The sequence below is a fragment of the Chiloscyllium plagiosum genome, unplaced genomic scaffold (assembly GCF_037043375.1).
Source record: "Chiloscyllium plagiosum isolate Xiang-an unplaced genomic scaffold, Cpla_swu_hap1 HiC_scaffold_20, whole genome shotgun sequence".
NCBI lineage: Eukaryota > Metazoa > Chordata > Chondrichthyes > Orectolobiformes > Hemiscylliidae > Chiloscyllium > Chiloscyllium plagiosum.
This window is the reverse complement of record NW_028270158.1, coordinates 26,385,508-26,399,482: the sequence shown is the minus strand read 5'-3', so window position 1 is coordinate 26,399,482 and position 13,975 is coordinate 26,385,508. Positions and strand designations below refer to the sequence as shown.

At 38.9% G+C, this 13,975-nt stretch overlaps 2 protein-coding genes across 8 annotated transcripts in view; both read right to left on the bottom strand.

Moving 5' to 3' along the window:
* Positions 1 to 13,975, bottom strand: part of LOC122560762 (protein ELFN1-like) — a 401,229-nt gene that overhangs the window by 154,095 nt on the left and 233,159 nt on the right. The gene's annotated exons all lie outside the window — the stretch shown is intronic.
* Positions 1 to 13,975, bottom strand: part of elfn1a (extracellular leucine-rich repeat and fibronectin type III domain containing 1a) — a 341,512-nt gene that overhangs the window by 94,378 nt on the left and 233,159 nt on the right. The gene's annotated exons all lie outside the window — the stretch shown is intronic.

Here is a 13,975-nt window from a genome sequence, read left to right as displayed (position 1 = left end):
AGGGGAGTCACATATTGTCAGTCAAGAAAGTAATCAGGCATTTGGTCAGTCATGTCTCAGGGCTTATCATTGAAATTGATCAGTGGTCTGGAGCAAATATAGTCCAGGAGGCGCATCCATTGATTGTTAAGAACATAACAATATAAGAATTAGGAGCAGGAATAGGAAATTCAGCCTCTCAAGTCTCCCCCGCCATTTGAGACAATCATGGCTGATCTCATCTCAGCCTCAACTCCACTTACTTGCCTGCTCTTCATAACCCTTCAACACATTACTGATCTCCTCCGTAAATTTATTCAACGTCCCAGCATTCGTTGCACCCTGGGATAATAAATTCCACAGACTGATGACACCTTGAGGGAAGTAATTTCTCCTCACCTCTGTTATATCCATGCTGCCTCTTGTCCTAAAACTATAACCTCTCATTCTAATTGCACCACATGAGGAAAGATCCTCTGTACATCTTCTTTGTCGATCTTCTTTAACGTCTTGTACACCTCAAATAGATCTCTTTTCATTGTTCTAAATTCCAGAGAGTATGGGCCTAAACTGCTCAACCTCTCTTCATAAGACAAACCTTTCATCTCTGGAATAAATCTAGTGAACTTCCTATGTACTGCCTTTAATACAACTATGTCCTTAAGGAAGATGCAAAGGAGGGGCCTGCAGGCAAAAGGGGAGATCACAGCCAGAAAGGGTGGGAAAGTCCAGGCTGGAGAGTCGGGGTGTGGAAAGCAACTATTTTTGAAGGTGGGACAAAGATAATGATAGGAGGAAACTCAAAGTCTTTGAGGTAGTTAGACCAAAACAGCATGGTTAGCTCTGGGAGCTGAGAGCTGGGTGGCTGCTGGGTGTAGCAGATCATTGTGAAATATAAAATAGTCATTACTCATGATACCTGCATTTGGTTTGCTTTGTGGGGGCATAAATAAAAGTTCACATTTGGAATTGTCTGATTGATTGCCTGTATGTGATGTTCTCCTTTTGGGCAATGGCAGGATGTGGGTGTTCAGTGGGCATTGGGGACACAGTACGGATGACCCAGAGATGGTATTCAGGTAGGATAGAGCTAAGGAGAAGCTAACTATGCTATAGGTTATTAAACAATGACTAAGATGGAAGAATGGAGTTGTGTACATGAGGGTTTGTCAACTATGCCAACTATGTGTCATGTGCAGTATGGCTTTGTGGCTGCTGTGCCATTATGTTGCTACTCAGCATCAACACTGTATTGCCAACCTTTGAATAGGTGCACAGTGGCTTTTCAAAGGTGGCATGGATGCTGGAATGCTGATCTTTTGGCAGAAAACCACTGAGTGATGAGTTGTTCCAGAAATGCCATATGGTAAGACAGGGATAGAATTGGTCAGTGGTATTCATGATTTCTTGTCATATTTTATTTTATTTAATCACTGGCTCCTACCTATTCAAACAAAAACTCCTGTTATATAAAAGGCATCTGCCTCTCTGTTACCCCTTTAAAGGAAGGTAAAATGTAAACCCTTCTACAGCAGACAAGTCTGACAAACTGACAATGGCATTCACTGAACAAAATGGACTAAATAAAATAAAATCCATTTCATTCTATGCTTCCCTCTGCCAAATGACAAGGGATCAGGATATCAGATGAATATTTGATTCTTCAAATAAATTCACCTTGAGACATCACCCTGGACTTTCCACCTGTGGGAAATGTTAAAAATCAACTAATCAATGATGAGTGGGTATGAATTGTTCCACTAGCACTTCTTCCCCATCATCACTCAGGCAGTCCAACTATTGGGAGCACCACCAGCTTCAGGCTCCCCTTCAAATCGCACACTGTTGTGACTTGGAAATATATCACTGATCCTTCATTGTCACTAGGGTAATTCAACTCCCTGCATTAGTGACTGATATCAACTGACACTAGTCCTTGACATTTACTCAGTAACCCTTCCCAGACAGGTTCTTGTAATATGCTGTAAAATGAACAAGTAGAGACTAGAAATCTAAGCCTGTCCCTCAACACCCATGAAACAAAGGACATTAAGTTCTGTGGGAGTAGATCCTTTCTTTGAATTAGTTTTGGCAAAGGAGTCTAATATGAAGCATTAGCCTGTCTGTTCTCCCAAGTGCATCTCTACTGATGATGAAGTGAGCTCTCTTGTACTGTCAGCCTGCTCCAGAGAGGGATACATTTTATGGAGCTCTCTTCCTCACATTACAGTGCCCACAACATGCCAGCCTTGGGAGAGATGAGTGATGATTTAAAAACAAAGCTAGCAAAATGAAATTATGGTAATATGCTTTCACTTTTACTAAATGATTAATATTTAGAAGGTGTGCTACCAAAAAACAGAGAGGCGTAATGTGTACATTCACTCTAGAGAAGCCCTATCATTTTATACCAGCTTGTTGATATGTTACCAGAATATTTCACCTTTGGAGCAGTAACTTCAACAAGTTAAGTGTGCAACCGTGTATTGAACATACTGCACCTTGCTGTGTTATCTGTTTCAGATACATACTGAACAGAAAGGGAATCAGACAACCTTTCTTGATTTCACTGGTTATTGTCTGACCAATGCTTGTACTTCGATCAAAATCTTCCCTTTGTCTTTTATATGAGATTTTAAAACAGGAATCCTATCTGTCCTTTTAGATGGATGACAAAAAACCATAGCACATTTTTTCAAATGATTGTGGAATTCTCTCTGGTGTCAAAGGCCTATATGAATTCCTCAACAAATATCACTAAAATGTAGATGATCTGGTCTTTAAGACCTTGCTATGCTTGGGAACCTGCTATGCAAATATTTTCTGCAAAATTTCCCACAGTACATAGTGCTTACACTTCAGATGTATACTGATTACAGAACTGAGACACATGCGTGAAGTTTAAGGTACAGATCAATAGAATACAGTTGTGGAATTGAATAGCTGAATAGTTCCTACATAATTGACTGTACAATGCTTTGAAACACCTTGTGTCCTATCATATACAAGATCCTGGAAATACAAGTTGTGTACTATTTATGGCATATGGTATTTGATTAAGAAATGTGAATATTCATGAGGAAGCAGTAGAGTCTCCATCTTTTCTCTATTCAAGTTGCCAACTCCAACTGGATACAAGTGGTTTCCTACTACCACTTCAGTTAAAGGGGCCACACATTATTACAACATGACCCATGACAACGACTGATCCTGAAGCAACATCTATTAGTGACTTACATTGTTATTCAGTAACCCCTCACATCCAAGCACATGTGTCATTGACTGTACCTCTCCTGATACCTGTATCATGCCCTTCCTTCACTCCACCACTAATACCTACCAATAAAATATGAGGAGTTTGAGAAAAAGGAAGAAAACTTGCATTCATAGAGAACATTTCATATCTTCAGAATTCACAAAACATTTTACAGACAACAGAATAATTTTGAAAGGTGGACCTGTTGTAATATAAGCAATAAGGCAACCAATTTATGCACAGAAAGCTTCCAACAGTGTGAAAATGACCAGGTGGTTAATTTCTACGTGTTGGTTGTCAGATAAACATTGACCAGTACACTGGGGCTATCTCCCCTGCTCCTCTTTGAATCATGCGATCTATTGCATCTACATGAGAAGACAGGCTGCACTGGGAGTATTAACTTGGACTTATAAGAAAACTAGGGATGGGATGAAAGAAGTTTCATCTGTTAGATTCTCATTGCTGTTCTCACTTAAAGAATGTTATTCCGTCTATAATTAAGTGAGACTGTTGAGATAGAAGGCTGCAGTGGAGGATGCAGATCACAGCTTTGAATCAATGGCAATGGGGAAATAGATCCATCAGACTACAGAATTTAGAGAAAAAAAAAGTCTGCTTCCTGAGTTCAAAGCAACACCATGAAATCTCCTAATTAAAGGATAGAGCAGAGATGATTGGGAGAGGCATACAAAGAGAACCAGACAACATGCAGAGCAAAATCGTGACAGATCAAAGCAATTAACAGGTTATGTTAATAGAAGCCATGTTACTGTAAGCATCTGATGTCCAACTCATGCAGCACAGACAGAAATGAGGATCTAATTAATCTTATGAAGCATCGCTGAAAAAAAATTGTGGAGTAATTTGGCATTTGTAGTTCAGCAGATGGGTCAGAAAAAGGCAAAGTTGAAAAGAAGGAAAAGGAAAGGAAAGAAGATGAATGTGGTAGTGAAAGGACAGCGGCAGCAGGACGAGGTGAATGAGTGAAGTGAGGAGATGGAGGAGCAGGATATAGAATAGATGATGGAGGAGGAAGAGCAGAAGGACAAAACGATAGAGGAAGAGAGAGAGTGGACAAGTATTGGTGGAGATGGTGGAAGACAGTATGACAGTTTGACAATTAGTCACAGTCAGGCTCTTTGGGTTCATTATAATTAGTTGCTCAAATGTGACCTATTTTTCATCTTGAAATTGAATGGAAATTAATGTACAGACAGAAAAGTATAGAAGAGATATGTTTTATTAAGTCACTCTGAATGGTTGTTGAGCAACCTCTTGTTAATTTTCTATGCCAAAAGATGGGGTTTTTTTTGCAGCTTTTGATACCTTACCATCAAGAGTGCACAGCAAAATTGTTTTGGTGCATTAACTACGTTGCACCCCTGTGGGGGCCTAAGCCAGACAGTTTAGCCAGAGAGATCTTTGCCCAGTGGGAAGGCTGCTTCCAAAGGACTAGCCTGCAGGAGATGAAACTCGTTAAGTACCTCCGCTGCAGAGCTTATTTAAAAATAGATGAGTTCTTTTTAAATGTTGCTGTGTGTTCTCTCCGATTCATTTGACGACCTTCAGAAAGACAGCAAGCTGTAAGGAAAGAATGAAAGAAAGACTTGCATTTCTGTAGCGCCTGTTTCACACCAGGACATGCCAGAGTAGTTCACAGCCAATTAAATTCTTTTCAGGCTCTAATATAGTCACTGTCGTGATGTAGGAAAAGCAACAACAAATATGTGCACAGCAAGATCCCATGAACAGCAACATATTGAGGAAATTCTTTTCCCACGACACAACAATACAATGTTGAGCATGGAAGGAGAAACAGTGCACAGTAAACTGCACGTACATCTCTGGGTATGTGTGTTCACGCAATGACTTTTCACTTCTCAGCATGTGCATTCAAGTTCCATGCTGGCTGAAGGACTCTCCTTCTCAATCTCTCTCCTCACCTGAGGCACGATGACAGTCATCTCTGTCTCATGAGAGAGCAGGACTATGGTGACTTAACTTTTTTTACAATGGGAGTGGGGCGGATAGTTGCTGGGGGAGGTAGGGCCTATGTAATCATGGTGCTTGACCCAAAGTTATCAGTTTCCTGTTGAATAGGTAATATTTTACTCTCTGCATCTTTTCACCTTTGGGGCATGAATCAGAATGAAATTTGAAAAATTGACAAGAGAATCTGTGAAATAAATAAATATGAAGAAATTTCAGAAAAATTCCTAGTGTGTGGGTGAGCTCATAATACAAAATTACTTGTAATTCAATTCTAACCAGACAATTTTATCCAGTTAGACTAATGTATATGAATCAGACAGCATACCACAACAGTAAAGCAAGCCTCTAGCTTAATGGTAATGCTTTCTCCATTTGCATCAGAAGGTGGAGGTTAAATCTGAATTTATTCTGTCCGAAGGAATTTTGCCTCTGAACTCCGAAATGGTGTAGAGTGGGGTACTCACATCCTGTTATCATTATGGGTTCTCCTGTTGTGCAGGACTAACCATTCCACTGATTGATTAAGGTCCTGGAAGGATTGTTTGTCAACTTGATAGTCCATTACTATATCACATTTTAATTTAGATGAAGAGTGTGAGGATACAGAAATAATAATCAAAGTAATACGGAGGACTTTGGTCATCAAAATGTTTCCTTTCAAGTTTGATCTTTGAATCCTCCTGGACTGTTGGAGTTACAGCTTTCTGGAATAATTTATTATTTTCAGTGCAGTTTTTGGTTTGTATGGGGCCACAGCACAAAATCAAGAACTGGAATAATTTCAACAAAGAGGCAAAGGAACATGGGACTTGGAAAATTAAAACAGATTGATACGGTGGACACTGTTCCTCTGAGATTTGGGTTATGACACGTTGTTAATAGAGTTTAATTGTGTTTTAACTAACCTGAAAGTATTTGATGGTGGATGTGTTTATTCCCCAGAATATTATCCAAGATGATAATTCAGTAGAATATTAAGGAAATGCAGTTTTGTCCGACATGCTTAACACATTGGTCAAATATTTTTCATGGCTGTGATGGCCCCAGTACCATCTAAAAAGTCAGGATTAAGCCCACAACTGCAATCCAAGAAAGCCATAACGCAAGTAGGAAATGACAACATTCCCCACTGCTGTACACCATAGCTGAGTGCTGGGGTTTACCTTGTGGCCTTGCTGCATAGCTTGAGCACCATATCACTGGATTAAATACCAGCGATAGCAGGAGTCCCTTCAGTGGTTATTAATTGGTCACTGAAGGGTGTTGTGACGACGCTGTCAGTTTAAAAGGGTTATTTTGTCCTTGGTTTTTTTAAGAGAGGTTATAAAGGCAGAAGTGCTGAAGAGACTAGTTTAACAATGGAAGGGGAGTGGCCAGTTCTCCCAGCTTAGGTTTTATTTAGTGTGTTTTAGCTGTAGCAGTCATAAGATGTTGGGGTCCTGCCTGTAAGAATCTGTGTTTGAATTTACTTTTTTGCCAAAGGGGTGTGCTTAGGATTGGAACAGTTAATTAGTAACAGTTACTGTATCAGGTCAGTTAAGTTTCCTAATAGTTAAGATTTTCTAAATTCCGTTTTCTTTTGTTTGTGTTTCAACTGTAGTGTTTAAATAAATTCTGTTCTGTTTATAGCCGAGTGGTTTAACCAGTTGCATCACACCTGGGACCCCCACTTCACTTCCGCTTTTAAAATAAAAAAAAGGGTTAGGCTACTTCCTTAAAATATTTTGAGTGTCTGGCCTGGTCCATAACAGTATCAACTGGTCCAAAGGCAGGCAGGCTTTCCCAAATCACCTCTACCACTCGTAAAATTATAGGTAGGTAGGTGACAAACACAGTACCTCTTGATGTGACCAAATTAACATCCACTTACCCACAACCTGCAGCCTACTCCTGGGGATACAGTATCAAGTTACAACCATTAACTCACGTTTTCAGCAAGGAAAATGTAAAAGACTTCTATGGTACTACTTAATCGAGAGCAGAGTATCTTGACCAGCATTTCAGATCCAACCACTGCCAGGGACAGCATATTCACCAGCCATGCAAAATATTTGCTGTTTGTGTCTACAGTAGCCAAGTGGTTAAGCCACTGAGCTCACCAAATAGAGGTCAAGAGTTCAAATGAAATAAAATGTGCACCACAAAAATGATGATGAGAACTGCCCAATTGTTTACAAAATGTTTTGCAGCTACCCTTACCACCATTGTATGTTTCCAACTTCACAATAATGGTTGATTCTGCATGGCCTGGAAAGCTATTTTTAAAACAATTACTCCAGAACAGTAAAGAGCGTGAGCACCAATAGCATGTGGACTGCACTTTAGAAGAAGGCCCACACTTCCTAGTTAAAGCACCTGGGAGATAGACAGTCAATCTAGCCTTCTGTATAACACAAATTAAATTAACTAATTTACTGTGAAGCACTTTGAAACATTCTGAGGATATCATGAAATGCTAGGTAACTGCAAGATTTTCCTTTCCTTGCTATCACTATCTGGAAAAATAACAAACTTAGACTTTATAGTTGTAATTGCTTTAAGTTGAGTTACAATGCTGGCTTAACTCCAGCGTTGTTTACCAAATAAGAAGAGGGATCAGTATTGAACCAAGAGACATAAGGGCACATCGCTAGATCTTTACAATTCTCAGCTCACCTAGCTATGAAATAAAAATCCATCAAAAAATAAATCAATTCTCCCATCCCACCTCATCACTCTGTTCCCGTTGAGATCAGTCCAAACTGGAGGTGGTCATGTTTGGTTCATTGCTAGCCTGAATCGAGCGCATAGCAGCATAAAACAGAGGAGTAGCCATTCAGCCTTTTAAAAAAAATTATTCATGTAATGTGGGCGTCACTGCAAAGATCAGCATTTATTGCCAATCCTATTTGTCCATGAGCCTATCCAGCCCTTTTCTCCTTTGCTGGTTTTTTGAAAGAGCGATTTAATTGGTCTTATTTCCTTTGTAGTTTTGGAAGAGATCGCAATGAATCAAGCAAAAATGCATAGAAGTAAGCTGTTAGCTTGCTTAAGATAAACAACAGAAAAGATAGACTGTGAAATAGAGATCAAAGGTGGCATTTCAGAGAGACAAGTAGGAGGAAAGTGAAAGAAAGGACAGACCCAAGTTTTGTTAAAGAGAAAAATAGGAGTGGACCTTGTTATGCGGTACCGAGCAATGTGAATGTACATGTATCTAATTTGAGGTTGCTAAAAATGACAGAGGTTATGCTCTGTTATGCTCAGAGCAGAAATCTGCCAAAGTAAGAGGAAAGGGAGGATCTCAGAGAGAAGAGATTGACCCCAGAAGCTATTGAGGAACTCTGAATAAACAAGGCATTATTGATGGACCCAAGGTGTGCAGAGACGGTTGCAGACTGACAGTGGAAAAGCAGAGAATAATACAGAGAAATAGTAGAGGAACACATAGAAGCAGAGCACACCTGGAGCTGTTATTAGACAGATTATTTTAAAATAAAGAAAAATCTTTACTGGATTGTGGACATCACTTCCAAGAACAGTATTTGTTCTCCATTTTGAGAAAAAGATGATGAGAATCAAGTAGATATTTAGCTCACTTCAGAGGGCAGTAAAGAGTCAATCACATTGTTGTGGATCTGCAATTATATTGGCCTGACTAGGTAAGGATGACAGATTTCTTTCCCTAAAGGACATGAGTAGACCAGTTTGGTTTTTACAAAAATCCATAAGTTTCATGATTATTCTTACAAATACTAGTGTTTGATTTAATTCAATGAATTTGTAACCTCTCCAGTTTCCAAGCTCTTGATCGTTGTCCAGGCCTATTGGATCACAAGTCCGAATATACTTGATTTGGAAATGCCGGTGTTGGACTTGTGTGTACAAAGTTAAAAATCACACAACACCAGGTTACAGTCCAATATATAACCTAATATACCCATTACACAACTATTGTATTTACCCAGTGCATCAAGCACAGAAACAAGCCAATTAGCCCAACAAGTATATACCGGGATTATGCTTTACATGAACCCATTTTATTCTGTCACTTTTGATTCTTTTCCCCTCCAGTTTTTATCTGTTGTCCTTAAATGCATCAACGCAACCATTTATTGTCATAGGAGGTTTCACATTCCAGTTGTCCTCTGGATGAGGAAGTTTCTTCTGAATTCTCTATGGGACTCATTAGTGACTATCTTACCCTTATGCCCTTTAACTTGCATCTCCCCAAAATGTGGAAACATCTTCTCAATTTCCACACTTCCAACTCTCTTTGCAATCTTAAAAAAATTCTATCAGGTCAACCAACAGTGAGCCTTCTCTGTGCTAGAGAAAATGCCCCACATTGTTCAATCTTGCAAGCCAGCTGTAAGGTCTTAGACCTGCATTTTATTTTGCATTTTCTCCAGTCCGTTGGTATTCTTTTCATGATAAGGTGATCAGAATGTTAACAGCACTGCAAATGTAATCAGGATCTGTTAAGGAAGCAAGTAGTGAGTAAGGAGCCTGTTCCACCTACCAACCGAAAATAATCAATTGAATGGTGCTATCTAGAATGGTGTTTAAAACATTGATAAAATTGATTTTTTAAAACTTTGAATTGCAGTCTGCTGCTAATGCAAAGATTCCAGCCCATAGTTAAGAGCACAGAATGATATTTGGGAAGATGATTGAGATCATAATTCTGAAAACTGGGATCGTGTGGTGCAGTGGTTGTGAACCTATGTCTGGTCTAGAGGCTTGGGTTCAAGTCCCACCTACTCCAGAACTGTGTATATCTATAGTCCTGTCAACATTTCAAGAGATCTGGGACTTCAGAATGGAAGTAGGGTTGACAACTCTTCAAGAGTGGCCCAAAATTTCCATGAATTGAAGATTAATCCCATAGACACTGCTGTAAGACACACCTAAGAAAAATATTGTATGGGCATTTCGTAAAAGACTTTTTCAATTCCTTTGAAAATTTTGGTTTGTTATTTATAACAATATTGCAGGTTAAGAAAAAAGGCTGCTTGACTGATAATTAACAATTATTCAACTGCATCGTGATGAGGTGGTTTTTGGATTTCCTAATGACTGTCAGAACATGTAGTACAGGATGGTTGTGAGGAGTGGCAACATCAGATTCATGGGGCAGATGAGGCTGACAATTTCTGCAAATGGAATTTACAATCATACTCTAATCTAGTCACATAACACACAGTTCAGGTTTTTTTCCACAGACCCCCTTGTCTTTCAACATTAGAGACTTAAGTGGCTGCTGTCTCTCTGTACTTTAATTTGTGGGTGATGTGGGTTTAGTAAGATACAGAACAGAAGGTCATTTGGCCCATTGTGCTTGTGGTAGTGCTTTGAAAGAGGGCTCCAAAGAATCCTGCTATTCCTGTTCTTTTCTCATAGCCCTCCAAAGTTTCTGTTCCATGGACATTTCCATTTGAAATTTACTACTGAATCTGTTTCCATTATCTTGTTCGGAAAGTACATTTCAGATCATAACACGCTGCATTAAAAAACTTGTCTCCTCATCTCTTTGGCTTTGACAATTACTTTAAATCGGTCTTCTCTGGTTATTGCCACTGCTGCCAATAGAAACAGTTTCCACCAAATTACTCTGTTGAAGTCATTCATAATTTTGTACATTTCTAGTAAATCTTTTCTTAATTTTCTCTGTTCTAAGGAGAACAATGCCTTTTTCTTCTACATAACTGAAGTCCTTCATTTCTGGTACTATTCCAGTAAATCACGTCTGCACTCCTCCAAAGCCTTAACGTTTATTTAGACATTTGAACAATGCAGTGTAAATGAATATGAGAATGTACCAAAGCATGTGATGAGGCCAATGGAGAGGAGGAGAGTGGTCTCAATATGAAAAAGCTTGACATCTAACAAAATACATCAGCAGATTTTTATTTTGTATGAGATGCCAAGGGAACCTCCAACAATGACTACAATCTATAATCCAGTAATCAAAATCTATTATAGATGGAGAGATAAAGTAAGGTACTGAGTGATACAACGCGAGAAACAAACAGTGAGACATACAGTGAAACATAGAAATACAACATTACATGGAGGTGGACAAAATGACAGTCAGGAAGGTAGGCGGCTGGGAACAGCAACAAGCCCTTTCTGACTTCACTAAGTATATTTTTGTCAAGTGGATCAAAGTTATCCAGTTCGATGACTTAAGGCAGGTCGTCAACATGATTATCAGTGAAATGTTGCAACTTGACACCTCGGTATGGGAGTTGACAGAGAAAGACATTGTGAGAAGGAGAGAGAAAGACAGATAAAACTGAAACAGATGGATAAAGAGTTGGAAAGAGAGTGAAAGAATCATGAAAAGCTAATGAGACAGAGACTGAGAGAATTAAACAGAGAATAAGAATGATGCCATATGAAAAAGAAAATGAGTAAGAATGAGGATATGAGTGAGAAACAGTGAAAAGTTAAATGACAATGAGAGATGTGTTAGGCTCACCACGTCCAGAAACAGTATGGAGCCAGCCACAGGAGCTTTCAAGGGCAGAGAATGGCTGGTTAAAAGATCTGCCTCAGGATTCTGCAACTTTGCCTTAGTTGTATTAAAAAGCATTAAAACAAATAACAACTCTCTAGATTTCAGTCCACATTACACCTCAGCCCCTTCTACTTCTCATGCCCCATAACTGCTAATCTATGCTCTTCTACCCATGCCTATGGCGACTTAAATACGGGATGGTGATGACCTAATGGTATTATGGCTGGACTGTTAATCCAGGGACCCAAGTAATGTTTTTAGAGAGCAACATTCAAATCCCACCATGGTGGTTATGCATTTAACAAACAATCTGGAATTCAGAGTCCAATGATGACTATGAGTCCATTGCTGAATGTTGGGGAAAAACCCATCTGGTTCACTTCTGTCCTTTAGGGAAGGAAGCGACCATATGAGGACTCTCAACTGTCCTCTGGGGAATTAAAGATGGGTAATAAATGCTGGCCTATTCAGTGACACCCTCATCCTGTGAATGAATGTAACAATTATATCCCCACACCAATTGATGCTCCTCCACCCACTGCTGTGCCACTTTGAAGCTCTGACATAAACGTAGTGCCATTTCTTGCCAGCCAATAACTCCCACACATTCGCACAGCCTCTAGTTGCCCCATACCAATTTAGTGTCAAATTATACCAATCCATGCTTCATGCACTCTGTACCTGTTGCCATTACAATTTCCATATCACCTCAACCAGTATCTACCATGGGCAAACCAGGTTGCCATGCTGAAATTCAATAAAGTTCCAAGCATCTATTATAGACATTTATCCCAGTCATTGATAAAAAGCAGTTCAATACATTTAAATCTCTAGTCCCACATTAAAGACATATAGTTCCTGAATAATCTCTGGGATTTCAGTAGAACTGTGAATCTATGGGTTCCCTACTATGATAATGATAGATTGTAGAAGTATTAAAGTAGCATTGATACTGTAATGATAGCCCTCAGGCTAATGTCAACAAACAGCTATTGAAAGTATCAGCACCCTTGTTCAACTTAGAGAAACAGCAGGTATTTTACTTTCAAAACTTAAAGAGCAGTGGATTTAAATTGCTTGACAGTTTAATTGTTTCAAAAACCTTCTCCACATTTTATTCTTATCAATGTCTACTCTTAAAAATCATACATTATATATTATGGGAAATGGACCCCACTCCAGCAAAAAATGGGATTTGTTTGAACACTGCACTGGGTTCAAATTCTATAGGTGTGAATCATATACTGCCTTCACCCCCTGGCAAAAATAGGACTGCTGTAAATAAGGACAAAACTCCTGGGTGCCAAATTCCAATGTTGGTTAAGGTATGGAATCTCTGTCCATAATCTAGGTCAAAGTGACACCATTATGATCATCCATTTACCTCCACTATGACTTGGGGCCAGGCTTTTTTTTTTATCTGAACAAGAATGATTGTTTTTTTTTAAATTCTCGAGCTACTTAATTCATCCAAAACAAACTTCCAGCAACTGGATTTCCACATAACGAACACAACAAGGAAGCTGTGAGGGACCTTATGACTGGGATTTGAGGTATTGAGCCATTAAAGTTAATATCTTCAACATAGGCTACAGATCTATCATATTGTTGATGACTATACTTTGCAGGGACTCTGCTCAAAAGTACAGAGTTTTGTAGCATTGACCTGCCTTCCCTATGTACCAAATTAGTCATATCTACAGCTCAGCAGTGGGATAACATGTCAAACAAAGATTTTTTGTCATGTTTCTGAAACGAGACAGGAATGTACCTGAAATAATAAACAGAAAAAGAAATGTCTCTGTATGAATAACATTACTACAAGGAACTGAAAACATTGTACCTACTAAAACTTGCTATAAAACTGTCAATCTTTCACTATGATTGATTGATTTAATCTATCAGAAACATTTTCATTTGATGAACAGTTGTTAATCTTACCAGGAGACTCAACAGTCCCCCAATCTCAGCATCAACAAGAGAGAATCTGGAAGGCTCAGTTGAGTGTGTGAATTATTATTTTAGTCAGTGTTTTTCTATTTCAATTAGACATAGCTCAGGATTTACAGGGTTATAGTCCAATGAATATTGACCACAAAATAATTGAAAATCAAGTTGGACCCTGCAACAAAGCTACATTACAATGAGAATTCACTGCTATCAAATAACAGTCATTCGAAGCAAATTCAATCCATTAAACAGTTTTGACTGACTAGATTTAAAGTTAGGTAAATTTGCAGTCT